This window comes from Pipistrellus hanaki (genome assembly GCF_964339955.1).
Source record: "Pipistrellus hanaki genome assembly, chromosome: 7".
NCBI classification, from domain to species: domain Eukaryota; kingdom Metazoa; phylum Chordata; class Mammalia; order Chiroptera; family Vespertilionidae; genus Pipistrellus; species Pipistrellus hanaki.
The window spans coordinates 20659621-20672738 of record NC_140509.1 but is presented as its reverse complement, the minus strand read 5'-3'; the positions used below and the strand labels follow the sequence as shown (position 1 = coordinate 20672738).

At 37.4% G+C, this 13118-nt stretch overlaps 1 protein-coding gene across 16 annotated transcripts in view; it reads right to left on the bottom strand.

Moving 5' to 3' along the window:
• Positions 1–13118, bottom strand: part of MLIP (muscular LMNA interacting protein) — a 252609-nt gene that overhangs the window by 144876 nt on the left and 94615 nt on the right. The window contains exon 1 of one of the 16 annotated variants that reach the window (XM_084889445.1): positions 7320–7387. The exons of the other annotated variants lie outside the window; for them this stretch is intronic. The gene's annotated coding sequence lies outside the window, so the exon portion shown is untranslated. Of the gene's footprint in view, positions 1–7319; positions 7388–13118 lie in introns of those variants that run through there. 16 annotated transcript variants of the gene reach the window in all.

Below are 13118 nucleotides of genomic sequence, written 5' to 3'. Positions count from 1 at the left end.
GACTCTGAAATGAGTGCGTGATATTCTAAGTGAATTCATCAAAAATGCATGAGATTCCATCACAGCCTAACTTTGGCCTCATCCGTATCAGACATGTGGATTGGCCTCATCTGGATTACTTCTACTCCTGGGATTACTGCTTGTAGATTCTCCTCTCTTTTGGATATATCATCCTTGTTAAAAGAACACTAGTAAACCTCCTTAATTCAAGTGAAACTGAAACTTCCAAATATTGAAAAATAATCTAGCACCTAAGTGAGAGTGTTTGACATAATTAGATATTCAGAAGAAATGAACAGGCCTTATGAATGGTAGAATTTAAAAGGGGGACAGAGAAAATGATAAGAAACATTTATCCATCAGGAAGCGTGTCTGGGGACTACTTTCCCTTTGTTGAATCATTTTCTTAGCTTGGTTTCTGTCATACCATTCATTTCCTCTTGGTCCTCTTCCCATACCCTGGACATCCCTTCTCTCTCTGCCTTGTGCCATCTGACCCTTAAGCTTTGAAATAGCCCAGGAGTCACTCCTTGGATAATCTCATCTAGCCTCATAGCTTTAAATAGCATGTATAAGCCAATGAATTTCAAATTTAATTACCCAGCCTGGATGGCTTCCCTGGGTAATACATTCATATATCCAACTAGCATCTTCACTTAGATATCTCAGAGATATCTAAAACTTAATACATTTGAAATTGAATTATTTCTTTTTCCTGAAACTGTTCTCTACCCTCCCCCCAAATATTTTCTCACTTCAGCATATAATTGTATATATTTCTCATGACATGGGCCAAAAATGATGGACTTACATTGTTTTTGTCTTGCTTCCTGGTAATTCCACATCAATATATCAGTATATATTGCTGTCTCTCTTTTCAAAATAAATCCAGACAGTGAACAGATCACTACTTCTATTTCTAACATTATAGTTGCAGAACCTACCACTGTCTCCTTTCTGAATCACTTTCTTCTAACTAGTTTGCCTGCTTCCACTTTGCCTCCTGTAGTGGATGCTCTGATAAATCGTCTCTCCCTTTAAGCTAGGGACTACTTATTCCCCAGACACTGGAAGTGTTGTGACCATACTCAGCTGTCAGTCCTCTCCAAGAGTATCTCTCAGTTGAATAAAGTTCCTTACCCACAGTCACTCTGCCTTCTGCACCCAATGGCTACTGAGACATCCATGTAAAGGCCTGGCACTCTCATTCCAATTTTTGACAACTCAAAAGGGTGATGGCCAATTTCACAGCTCCTCATGAGATCCGTTAGGCTTTTGTTGAGAATGCATTTTAGCTCAAATCTCCCTCTGCCTAATCTTGCTTCCTTTCCATCTCCCAAAGGTGTTGTTAGTAAGAGCTATAAGGATACACTTCCTGCATGCTATTTTCTATCTCATAGTTTGCTTTCTGAAAGCCTGACCTATTGTAACTTACTGCATTTATTTTCCACACAGTAGCAAAATTGCCCCCAATGCAAGTCAGACCATGTCACTTCTTTATGCAATGCCCTCCAACAGATTCCCTTGTCACCTAGAGCAGTGTTTTTCAACCTTTTTTGGGCAAAGGCACACTTGTTTCATGAAAAAAATCACGAGGCACACCACCATTAGAAAATGTTAAAAAATTTAACTCTGTGCCTATATTGAGTATATATAAAGTAATTCTCTTGAATAGGAATCAAATAAACACAAAGAAAGTATTTTATAATTACTTTATTATGAAATATTAAGTAAACAAAATAGTGAAAAATTATAAAATTCTTGTCTTGTCTGCACCTACGGCACACCAGGCAACATCTCGAGGCACACTAGTGTGCCGCGGAACAGTGGTTGAAAAACGCTGACCTAGAGGTTAAGCCAAAATCCTTACAACAGCCAAGAGCCCAATGTGACCTGGTCCCTACTACCCTCCTCTCCTCAACTCTAGCTACAATGCTTTTTGTGCATTCTTAGAGAATGCTAATCCCACTCCCTGGAATGTTTTCTCCCAAGCTCATTGTTCCCTCACTTCCCCAGCTCCCTGCTTAAACATCATTAACTGTAAAGCATCCCTCACCACCCTACATAAAATTGCAACTCAGATCCCAGCCCCTTGCCCACACTCATGTCTATCAACTACAAACCCACTTGTGCCAACAGTTCATGAACAACATATTCAACAGCACAGGAATATGGATTAAATACGAAGATGAGGAATTGACTAAAATATCTCAAAATATGTCCAAAGAGGTAGTAATAAAGTGTGGGTGGAAAAACAGCTGGGAATGAAACACAATATCTAATCCTAATATTCAAAGATTCCATAGTGAATCGTTTCTAAGAGAGAAAAATTCTGACCCAGAATACAGTACATAAAATCTTATTTGTAAGTAGACAGGGTGATATTAACATCTTTAATTTATATAATAATTTTGTAATGTAACAGGAAAGTAATATTTATTTCCAATGTAACTATTGGTATAATACGATTTATATGTATTTTATTTAAAATAAAAGGGAGGCAACAGCATCCTATTTTATGTTTGAGATATATTTACCTTTGAAGAATGCTCTTAAAAACCCTTCATCACAGTCTAAGGTTAAGTATTTTATCTATATTACTCAGTTTTAATAATGATAAAAATTGTGTTCAAAATGTGTTATTAAAATGGCTTAAGCATAAAAGAGTTTAACTGATAATTCAAAAAGCTTTAATCTCTTTACTTTCAGACTCTACCCATCAAGATAAGTCATGACCCTCCTCCACATATAGGGTATATTATCATAGAAAAGATCACTAACCAATGTTTTGACATTAGAGTCTTATCTTGACTTTCAGAAGCAATTGCATTTTAAATTAATTTCATCATACTTGGGTAACATAAAGAATAGGCCAAATATAAGTGTGAAGACAGGCATATCAAAAATATGTACTGTTCACTTTACATATTTCATATTTTACTTTAATTCATCATTTCTTTTCATTTCTATTCTATAGAAATACATGACTTAGCAGAATAACTGAAGGCAGATGTCAGAAAGCCAGTTTTTGTACTAAATTGAAAGAACAATCAATATAAGGGTGGATATAACTAGTTGTGTTTGCAATATAGTAGAGAGAACATGGGCTGTAGTTCAGAGTACTGGTGTCGTCTTCCCAACCCTCTACTTATTAGCTATGTGACCCAAGACAGGTTCTTGATTTATCTGAGCTCCATTTATCTATGACCACAGAATTTACCACAAAAACTGGGACATCCTCAAGCACTAAAGAAGGCAGAGGAACTATTAGTAATTTTACTTTAGGACAACAGACATAAAATATAATTATTTGGATCAAACCAAGACATAATCTGCCTATTTATTTGCAACTCCATGATAATATTTCAATACTGCTGTGAGGTGAAAAGGGCATGATATAATCTATAATAATAAAAGTGTAATATGCTAATTAGACCAGAACAGTTGAACAACCTCCCCAATGTCCTTCCAGCTGACCTCTGGACAAAGTCAAGACTGCAAGGGCCAAGCTCCTTGTACATATTTCATGCATCAGGCCTCTAGTATTCTTTATAGGAAATTTGACAATATATGTGTTGGCTCCCTTCTAGAAAATAGAGTACTAGTCAGGGATGGGGATGATATGAGAGGCTTACTGTATTATCTTTTAAAAATGAAGCAAGATGAATGACTGACATGCTACCTACCCTGCCTGGGATGCTCTCCAGCCACCTTCTCCCTGGTTAGTTCTACTTCACCCTGCTGAGTCCTAAGGAACTCTAAGATTCCAGGATGCATTGATGTAATTTCATCATGAGACTGAATGATTTCTGACACACAGTGTACTTCATAAAATATTATCTAAAGACTCTTTCCTTGACTCCATGTGTGGGATGCAATGGTCTGTTGTACACTCTTAGTACCTTGTACTTCTCCATCGCATATGCTGCCATTAAAATTCTATGATTATAAAGTGGGTTCTTTAGGATCTGGCTCCCCAGTTGGAATACAAGCCCCATGACAACAGGAAATGTCTATTTTGTTTCCTGCTGTACCTCCACCACCTAGTATAATGCCTATCACATAGGAGGGTGTCAATATATGGCCATTAAATAAGTGAATGGTTGTGTGCATTCATGATAGTTATATGGAACATTCAGAGCAGGCAAGAAAGAATTCTGTCTTCAAGAAATATCTGATATCAGGGTCCACAGAGTAATGAGTGATTTAATCACTGTATAATTTTATTACTTTGAAGATAGAGCACACATGTAAAAATAACAATACACACTGAATGCCAAAGCTGTGAATATTTCAGGCGTCTGTGGAAGGCATCAACATCAAAAGGATATGTGAGGGGCCAGGGTGCATCTGTTAAAATGGAGAAAGCATCTCTATCTAGATTACTCCTCCCACTCTTGGCAGCCACAGGCTGTCACCCTGGCTATCCCAAACACTGCACTCATTCATCCCAAGGACAGATTTTGTCCTACATATAATATATATAAGTATCATTTGAAAAGTTTTATGTGCTGCTTCTCTTGATATTTAATATACATCATCTCTCATATTTGTCAACCAGCCAGCATGAGAATTATGATGTCCATTAGACAAGTAATAAAAATGAGACTCGGGAGATTAAATTACTTGCTTAAATAGCACATGATGCAATTGGATTTGAACTCAAGTCTGCCTGGCCAGAATCCAGGCGAATGTTGATTCATATTTGTGGATTACTTCTGCCAGCCTTACCTTAGAAATACTCATTTATAGAAATGTGATAAGAAAGGTGGTAGTACAGGGTGCATTACAATGCAGTAACCAGCAAGGATTCTGTTCTTAACATGACTCCTACCCAGGAGAGTTGGGTTCTGATGACATTTTTCCTGAGCCTTCAGTATTCATTCTCAAAATGTGCAAAACTGTGGCTACATATTCTGACTTTTCTAACTTTTATATCTGTTATTCACTTATTGTGTATATGTCAGTCTAGCTAAAAAAGTAATGCATGGTTATTTTATAACATAATTTTAGAGCTTGTATGTGTAATCCATGGGCACAAACAATAGGGTGGTGAAGGCCTGGGATAGGGGAAGGAGCAGGCGATAGCAGGTTAATGGGGGGAGGGGTAAAGGGGACATATGTAATACTTTCAAGAATAAAGATTTAAAATGAAATAAAATGAGATATCACCAAAAAAAATGCATGTTGTCACTGGTCTGAGCATTAAAGCTACATAAATTTCAATGTGCGTAGTACAGCTTAGACACAGGAAAATATTGTTGGATAACTAAATGTGTTTATAAAAAATCCGTCATTATATTAAATAAATAGCGCTTATATTCAAAAACATCTGAAGTAATGGGTGAGCTCTAACCTTTGTTTATACTACTAATTTATTAATTTCACTAATGGAAACAAACTTAGAGTCAGAATCAGATTCAAATCATAAATCTACCTATAATTAACTGATGATACTATGTAAGTTACTTAAATTCTATGAGATTTAGAGTCTTCATCTATAAAGTAGGCATAATACAAACATCCAAATCTCACAGAATGAATGTAAAAATAAAATGAGATGACATATAATACCTCTAATATGTAGTCTGACACACAGTGGACATGTGAAAAATACTAACATCTTATTTTAGGAGAGGATAAATGTATGTGATCCAAGGAAAACTACAGTTGTCACAAGTATCAGAATAGTATCACGTTTGCCTGCAGTCTCCTTCTTTTCCCCCTTTAATGTAGTCACTCCAAAACAAAACAGAAAGGCAGATTTTAACCATCTTAACCCTTTACTATCATCATCCTAAAGATCCTTTACCAGCCCTGTGACTTGCCCGCATTGCTAAAAAACAGACTCACCAGGAGTTAACTAAAATGGAGCAGCAAGTTAACAGATTAACATTTGCTTCAGATCCTCCAGAATCAATCACCAGTTAGACTGGGGGGTTTTCCTGAATGAAGATGCATATGCACTTGTAAAAGATAATAGAGTGGGTGAAGCTTTGCAAGTGAATCAAATTACTAATTTTAGATATGGCAGTAATTTTTACCCAGTATGCCAATATATTCCTGCAAAATGGGGAAAGTCCTGGGACCAAGGCTGTGGTGCAGTCTTTCATGAAGATAGAAATTAACGATGTGTTTTTCCTCTGATCACCACTGTATTCCCAGTGCTTCACATTTAGTAAATAGTAAGCATACTAGTACATTTGTTGGATGAATGAATGAACAGTGTATGCCTACCCTAGAGAACATAGGAAACAAAGGGGCTATGGAGTAAGCGTGAAGAAATGAGAGATAAAACACAAAACTTTTCTCCCCAGGACTCATCTTAGTGGTAAGTCAGCAACTGAGACTAGGATTTAAACTCCCCCTGGCAATTCTCTGACTGAATCACATCGGATAACAGAAGGTTCCCTAAATCAGAAATGGCTACTGTTTTGAGGGTAAGGTATTAAGGAGCAATATAGGAAATATGATAGCATGAGGAAAACATTTTTATTTATTTTCTTCCCACAGTGGGTGATGAAGTAATATGCAGGATATAAGAAGACATTTTTCAAGTTAATAAAATAGATCATTTAAAGATATTTTTGTATATTATGACAGGGAAACTGAAATAGCAACCATCTTACCTGAAAAGAGCACTATTTATCAAATTTGCTCAGGGATTATAATAAAGAGTTTATTAAAAGTTTACAATGAAAAATGGTTCCCTCATTTCTAATAAGGAAACTTGATTATCTAACTCACAGGGATTTTGTGATAATTAAGTAAAATTACACATGGGACATTCCCCACATTATGCCTGCAATCTGATAAGCTCTCAGGCATGATTAGTTGATGTTGCAGCTATAAGAAATAATGTTGAGTTGCCCAAATTAACTAGCAATCTAACATTAAGCATATATTCAAAACCAAGAAATGCCAGTTACATAATCATCATTTTTAAATTTCATAAAAATATTGTTACTGAATATATACATCAAACTACTTTTTCTTTAAAATCAGTATTTGGATTTTTTTTTCTGTTCAATTTTTTTTTATAGTTTACATCTCTGTATATAATGAAAATCCATTCTCACTGGTGATTTTGTTAATTGATACAATTACATGGAAAGGCAAAGGCAAACTTATTTCCAGCAAGCCCATCCAGACTAATTAGCATCAAATTCGAAAACAGAAACACTTTTCAAGTCTTTGTTTTTCAATCTCACAGTATTATTTTACTCAGAAATCTGATTACAGTGTTCCTGGTAGAAATATTTTAAGAATCACTTCTCAGTCTTTTGAAAGCATGTATGGACATTGATAAATCTGATTACCTGGACAGAGTTAGGAATGCTGAGCAGGCTGGCAGTCTGTAAGTCTCAGATTCTGCTACCCATCCTGTATTAATTATGTCCATCTATGAATATATATAATTTTTTTTTCAAATCAACATGTGACCATGTAGGAGATGAGAGAGCCTTGGAAATAAGTTCTAGAGGTTCTAATGACATTCAGTTGAGCAGTCGTAGGCATAAAGGAATTTGAGGCACAAGAACATCATTGTTACAACGCACAGTCATTAAAATGTTTTGCTGTGAAGATAGAAAGAGCTCTTTCTTTCTAGAGACATTTACTAAGGTCCATAATGCATCATTTCAATTCTCTCAATAAGCTTACTAGTGAAAATGCAATTTATTTTCCCTCAGGACTTCAAATTTTACTTAAATTGGGTGTTGTTGTTGTTGTTTTTTAATCTTACCTTTTTAAAATGACATAGGAAAAAAATAAAACAAAATGAATCCCTCTCTAAAATAGTTTTTTAGGGAAAGACTGAATAATCATTAACTACCCTTAACATTTCCTATGAAAAATATACATGAAATTTTTGTCTCCTTGAAAAAAATGAGTGTACTTTCACCAATTCATTACTTTTAAAGAAAACGTGCAAGTGATTGGATTGGGGAGTTTGACAAACATGGGCAGGAGGCTTGGTTCTACCATTAATAAGTTTCATGATCTGGATCGATTTATTAACTGCTTGAAATCTCCATTTCCTCATCTGTAATAGATCATTTAGAAAACCTACCTCATAGGCTCCATTAATTCAGACAATAGACATAAAGCATTTGACATAGTGCCTGGAATGTAGAAAATGCTCATATGTTAGATGATTATTAATATTAATGCCTAATTAAATATGTCTAAAAATATTGACATTTTATACACTCATATAAAATAACTCTTCTTTTTAATAATTCTAGAAATGTTTTACTGCTACCATCATTTTCAAAACACCACATTTTTGCTTTTTTATTATTTTCTCATTTGTTTCTATCATCTGAAATAAAATATGCTAATATATTCTTTAATTGTAATTTAAATTCTTCTCAGCTGTGTATGTTGCTGCTTTATTTAAAGGTTATATTCTGGGCAGCTTCAGGAAAATCACAACACTGAAACACCTTTCTAAATGTAGTTATAAATAAATACTTTATTTTAGAGTTTATTTAAGGGAATTAAAATGATATATCTTAGCTCTTATGCCTATTTATAAGTCTAAAATACATGTTTAGAGTGATTTTAAATAATAAAAATTTGTCAATATAATTTTGAAAAAGCAAAGACTATATTCTGCAGCCTCTCTTGCTGGTAGGTGTGACCATGTGATTAAGCTGTAATCACTGAGATGTAATTAAAAGTAAGTCTCCTTAAAATGGTGTACAATGCCTTACTTTATTATATCCACCATCCTGCTTTCTGGAATTTGGATGTGATGGCTGGGTTTCTAGCAACCACATTAGACACTGATGATAGAAATATGAATGAATTAGCAGAAGGAGCTCCCAATCAGAGTAGAGACTGACAACTTCTGAACTTTTTTTATGTGAGAGAAGTAAGCATCAATGGTGAGATTTCGTTCTTGTCTACAGACAGATCTAATCTTAAATGGATTAACAACATTTTAATTTCTACTCTGCCCTAACATGTATCCTTCATTCTAGCCAGGTCTCTTCAGTCTTACTTGAGTTCACTCTACCAAAATGGTTCAGGTCTACCAGAAATCTATATCTGAGTTTGGAAGTGCTCAACTCTTTCCCTCTCATATGAATGCTGTGGTACTTATATTTCTAAAGGTTTTCCTTTTTCCAAAAAATTTTTCCTTCTGCCCTAACTGGTTTAGCTTGGTGGATAGAGTGTCGGCCTGCAGACTGAAGGGTCCCAGGTACAATTCTGGTCAAGGGCATGTACCTTGGTTGCAGACACATCCCCAGTAGGGGTTGTGTAGGAGGCAGCTGATCGATGTTTTGCTCTCATCAATGTTTCTAACTATCTATCCCTCTCCCTTCCTCTCTTTAAAAAAATCAATAATATATATATATATATATATATATATATATATATATATATATATATATTAATTTTTCCTTCTGCGTCTTATAACCAGCATTGACTTAGAAAGGCTTAGGCCCTTGTTTTTCAGAACATGCATTTTTACTTAACTCCATGGAAAGCCTAGATGCTGCCAGGGCCTACAGACACACCCCATCTGAAGTGCAAGCTAGTGGGGGACAGTTGCCTGGTTGACTGGATCGCTATGAGAAACACTGTGTTCTTGGGGAAAATCTTCCAAGGGAGAAAACTCACCATTAATCTTGAGATCACGCTGCAAATTCATTATGAAAATACTTTGATTAAACACCCACTGTTATTGTTTCCACTCTTCTCTCAAATGCTCCAATTCTCTTTCAATCTAAACTCACTTGGAGGTCTCTAAAGAGTGTCATAACTTTCCAGAGGTCTCTTAAATTTGTGTCTCCGCTTTGTGAAGGGGTGAGAAGAAAATGACATAAGAAAGCAGCCTACTTCCTTATGTACTCCATCCTTCTTTCCTACTGTAATCATTCTATCCACTCCCCATTGCACTTTAGTTATAGCTGGAGCTGGAATAGGATTGTGGAGGGGAAAGAACCCCAGAATTGAATGAGGTTCTGATGCTGGTAACTGATAAACAGGACAGCAGCAGTGGGGAAGTAGCAGCAGGGACTGAAAGAACCATAATAATAGTAATAAATGAAAAGCCAGTCTGAGAATTAACTGAGAACCATCCTCTCACTTTCTTGGCTCTTTATGAGCAGAGGGAAGAAAAGTCTGTGTCCCCATGTTGAGTTCTGAGCTGTGACCGATCCTTCTAATTCAGCCTGCGGTCAAGCAAGATTGAACAATAACAAGGTGAGTTCACTTTGTGTGGCTGCCTGCTGCAAATCTTCCTGTATCTTCTCCTACCCACTGTTTCCCAGAATATAGCTGGAGGGTAATTTAGCCACTTTAAGAATCACTCCCATCTGTTCTCTGTTACAAAGATAGCTACTTCAACAGATCGAAATCTTCGCTGGTTGGTTGGGGAGGGTGGTGATGTCGGGGACTGACACCAATCCACAAAAAAGTCACCTATGTGTAGTTTCAATTTATAATTCCCTTCGTGAGTGTTTTAGAAATGTTTGTGTTTGGATGTTGTTTTTTTTCATGCCCCTGAGTCAGAAGGCCTCATCAGAAAGTCAAACTTTGAAAGTGACAAACTGCTCTGATCTTGTAAGGGTGGCTCAGTTGCCAGGGAAACTGCTTCAAAGAAAGAAACAGATCCTATTCATGAATTTAGAACTGGAAGGGGGGAAAAAAACAGATGCTAAGTTTTTGAGTAAGTCTCATTTACTTGGAGACATATCAGGGTCGGTGCATGCTAAAAATAGGTTTTTGGCCATAGATATAGCAAAATTATCCATGTCATAGGAAAGATTATTTCAACTCATCTCAAAGCCCTGCACAGGTGAAGGCCTCTGGTACACACTGACAATGTAATTTTAGCAGGGGCGGGGGGGGGGGGAATCCCTCATAAAAAATAAGTATGAAGAGAATATTTGCAGAAGTGAACAAGAAGCAGATCTGGATTTCCCCCCCAGAATACCACCCCTGCTGATTAAGCCTAAAATATCTAGAACTTCTTTCTTTTACCTCATAGCCAGTCTCAGATCCTTTGCTGAAAAATAAATTTAATACTGAAGAAAGAAAGAAATTCAAATGTTAGATATTTGGGCAATATAAAAAGAGTGGTTTCTACAATGGGGTAATAGAAACTGAGGCTAGCAGCCAAAAATAGATTATTATTATCATTATCACTGTTAACACCACCATCATCTGTTATTACTATCATCAGTATTAACATAATTCATGTTGCCTTCATTTCCATTATCACTGCATAAGAAAAAGCAGCTATTTCTGTTTGGGTATTTACTATGTGCCAGAAACGGCTAGTGCTTCACATTCATTATCAGACAGTTCTCAGGAATTGGCAAACTTTTCTCTAGTGGGCCAGATAATACATATTTTAGACTCATTGGATCATACTTTCCCTGTCACAACCACTCAACTCTGCCACTGTAGGGGTGAAAGCAGTCATAGAAAATCTATATCATAAAAGGCCTGTGGTTGTGATGCCTTTATGAGTCACATCCAAACAACTGGGGAGGGGCGGGGGGGGGAGAGAGTCAGGAGGGGGTGCAGCAAGGCAGGTGGTGAGTGGGCAGAACCGCACAGTAAAGAGGGCACAGGGAATGGGCGTTGGGCAGGCGGGAGCAGGGAGCACAGCTTGGGTCCCCAGGTGGCGATCAAAGGTGCTCTCACCATGGGGGCTGGGATGGGAGCACACACGTGGCCTGCGGTAGGGGCAGGTGGCGCGAGCTGGGAGCATTGCGGGCCACCAACAGCATCCACGGAGCATGTGCGGAGTTGGGGGGTGGCGGACATGGCCCTGATGGCAGGGTAGGCCTAAGGGGACCCTACACACGCACACTTTCATCATGCACTGGGCCTTTAGTGTACAAGTAAATGGGCTTGCCGGTGTGCAGGTGTGGTTTACCAGCCCCTATATTATCTCATAAATGTCTTTAGAGTGCTGTGAGGTTGGCAGGGGCATCCTCATTCCTCCGAGGAGGGAGGAAACCAAGCCTGTTGTTGGTTGACTAATTTGTCGGCCATCACACAGGGAGCAGATGGGGTGGAGAGCGGGTCTTAGCCTAGGTCTAGCCATGGCCAAACAACTGTCTGCTCTTCACCATCACATCCCAGAGTGAGATGCATGTATCCCTGGCTCTTATTCAAGATTATTTTAGGAGATACACATATAAACATTTTAACAGTTTCATTTATTGTAATATGTATGAAAAATATAAACAGCAAATCCAAACCTTCGATTTTACTGTTAATTTTTTAGATGAAATATAAAAACAATTCTATATAATCCTGTTTGTGCCTTTCTATGCTTTAAAAATAAAGGAAAAAATATTATGCCTGTTTTTGACAAGTAGGGAAATGTTTTTAAATATTCTTTATGCATGTGTCATTGTGGTCTTTCAAAAGCATTTATCCTATCCTCTCATTTGATCCTCACAAAAAGCCCAGGAGGAAAGATGGGTGATATTATTACCCCCATGCTGCAGAGAGAGAAAATAGAATTCTATAAAAGTTAAGTGACGTTCTCAAAGCACGCACTGTACGGCAGCCTGGAGAAGAGCAGGAAGTCCTCACCTGCTCCTGAGATTCTCCTGCTGTGTTGTCCATGGGCTCTCCAAGGCCCAGAGTTGTAAATAGGCAAGGTGGGAATTTTTCGTGTCTCCCACCGCCATGCCAAAGATACAAGGTAACCCCAAGCCAACAACATGAATCAGCTTTCTTGGGCCACAGGCCCAGTCGCAGAGATTAGCAAGTGTGCCTGTGCATGTGCAGTGGGTCGTGCTGGCCTCCTGAATTCCATCAGAGCAGTTTGAAAGTCTTTCTGAATTAGCTTGGAATCACCTTGTAAGGGCCAAATACTAAGTGACTTGACTCTGAAATTCTGTATATGTTTTTCAAAGAACATCCGCGTTAGCTGCCAATGAGCTATTTGACCTAGATCAGTGCTTTTCAATTCAGAAGTTATGACTACGAGTGAGTCCTGTTCAGCATTTTTAAGTGAATTAGAAAAGGGAATAATAGAATGGAACAAAATAGAATTTAATAGAAAATATCCAAATGAGCACTATTTCAGAGACTCTGTTTCAGATTTCTGTGACTACACGCACACTAAATTTGTGGTTAAC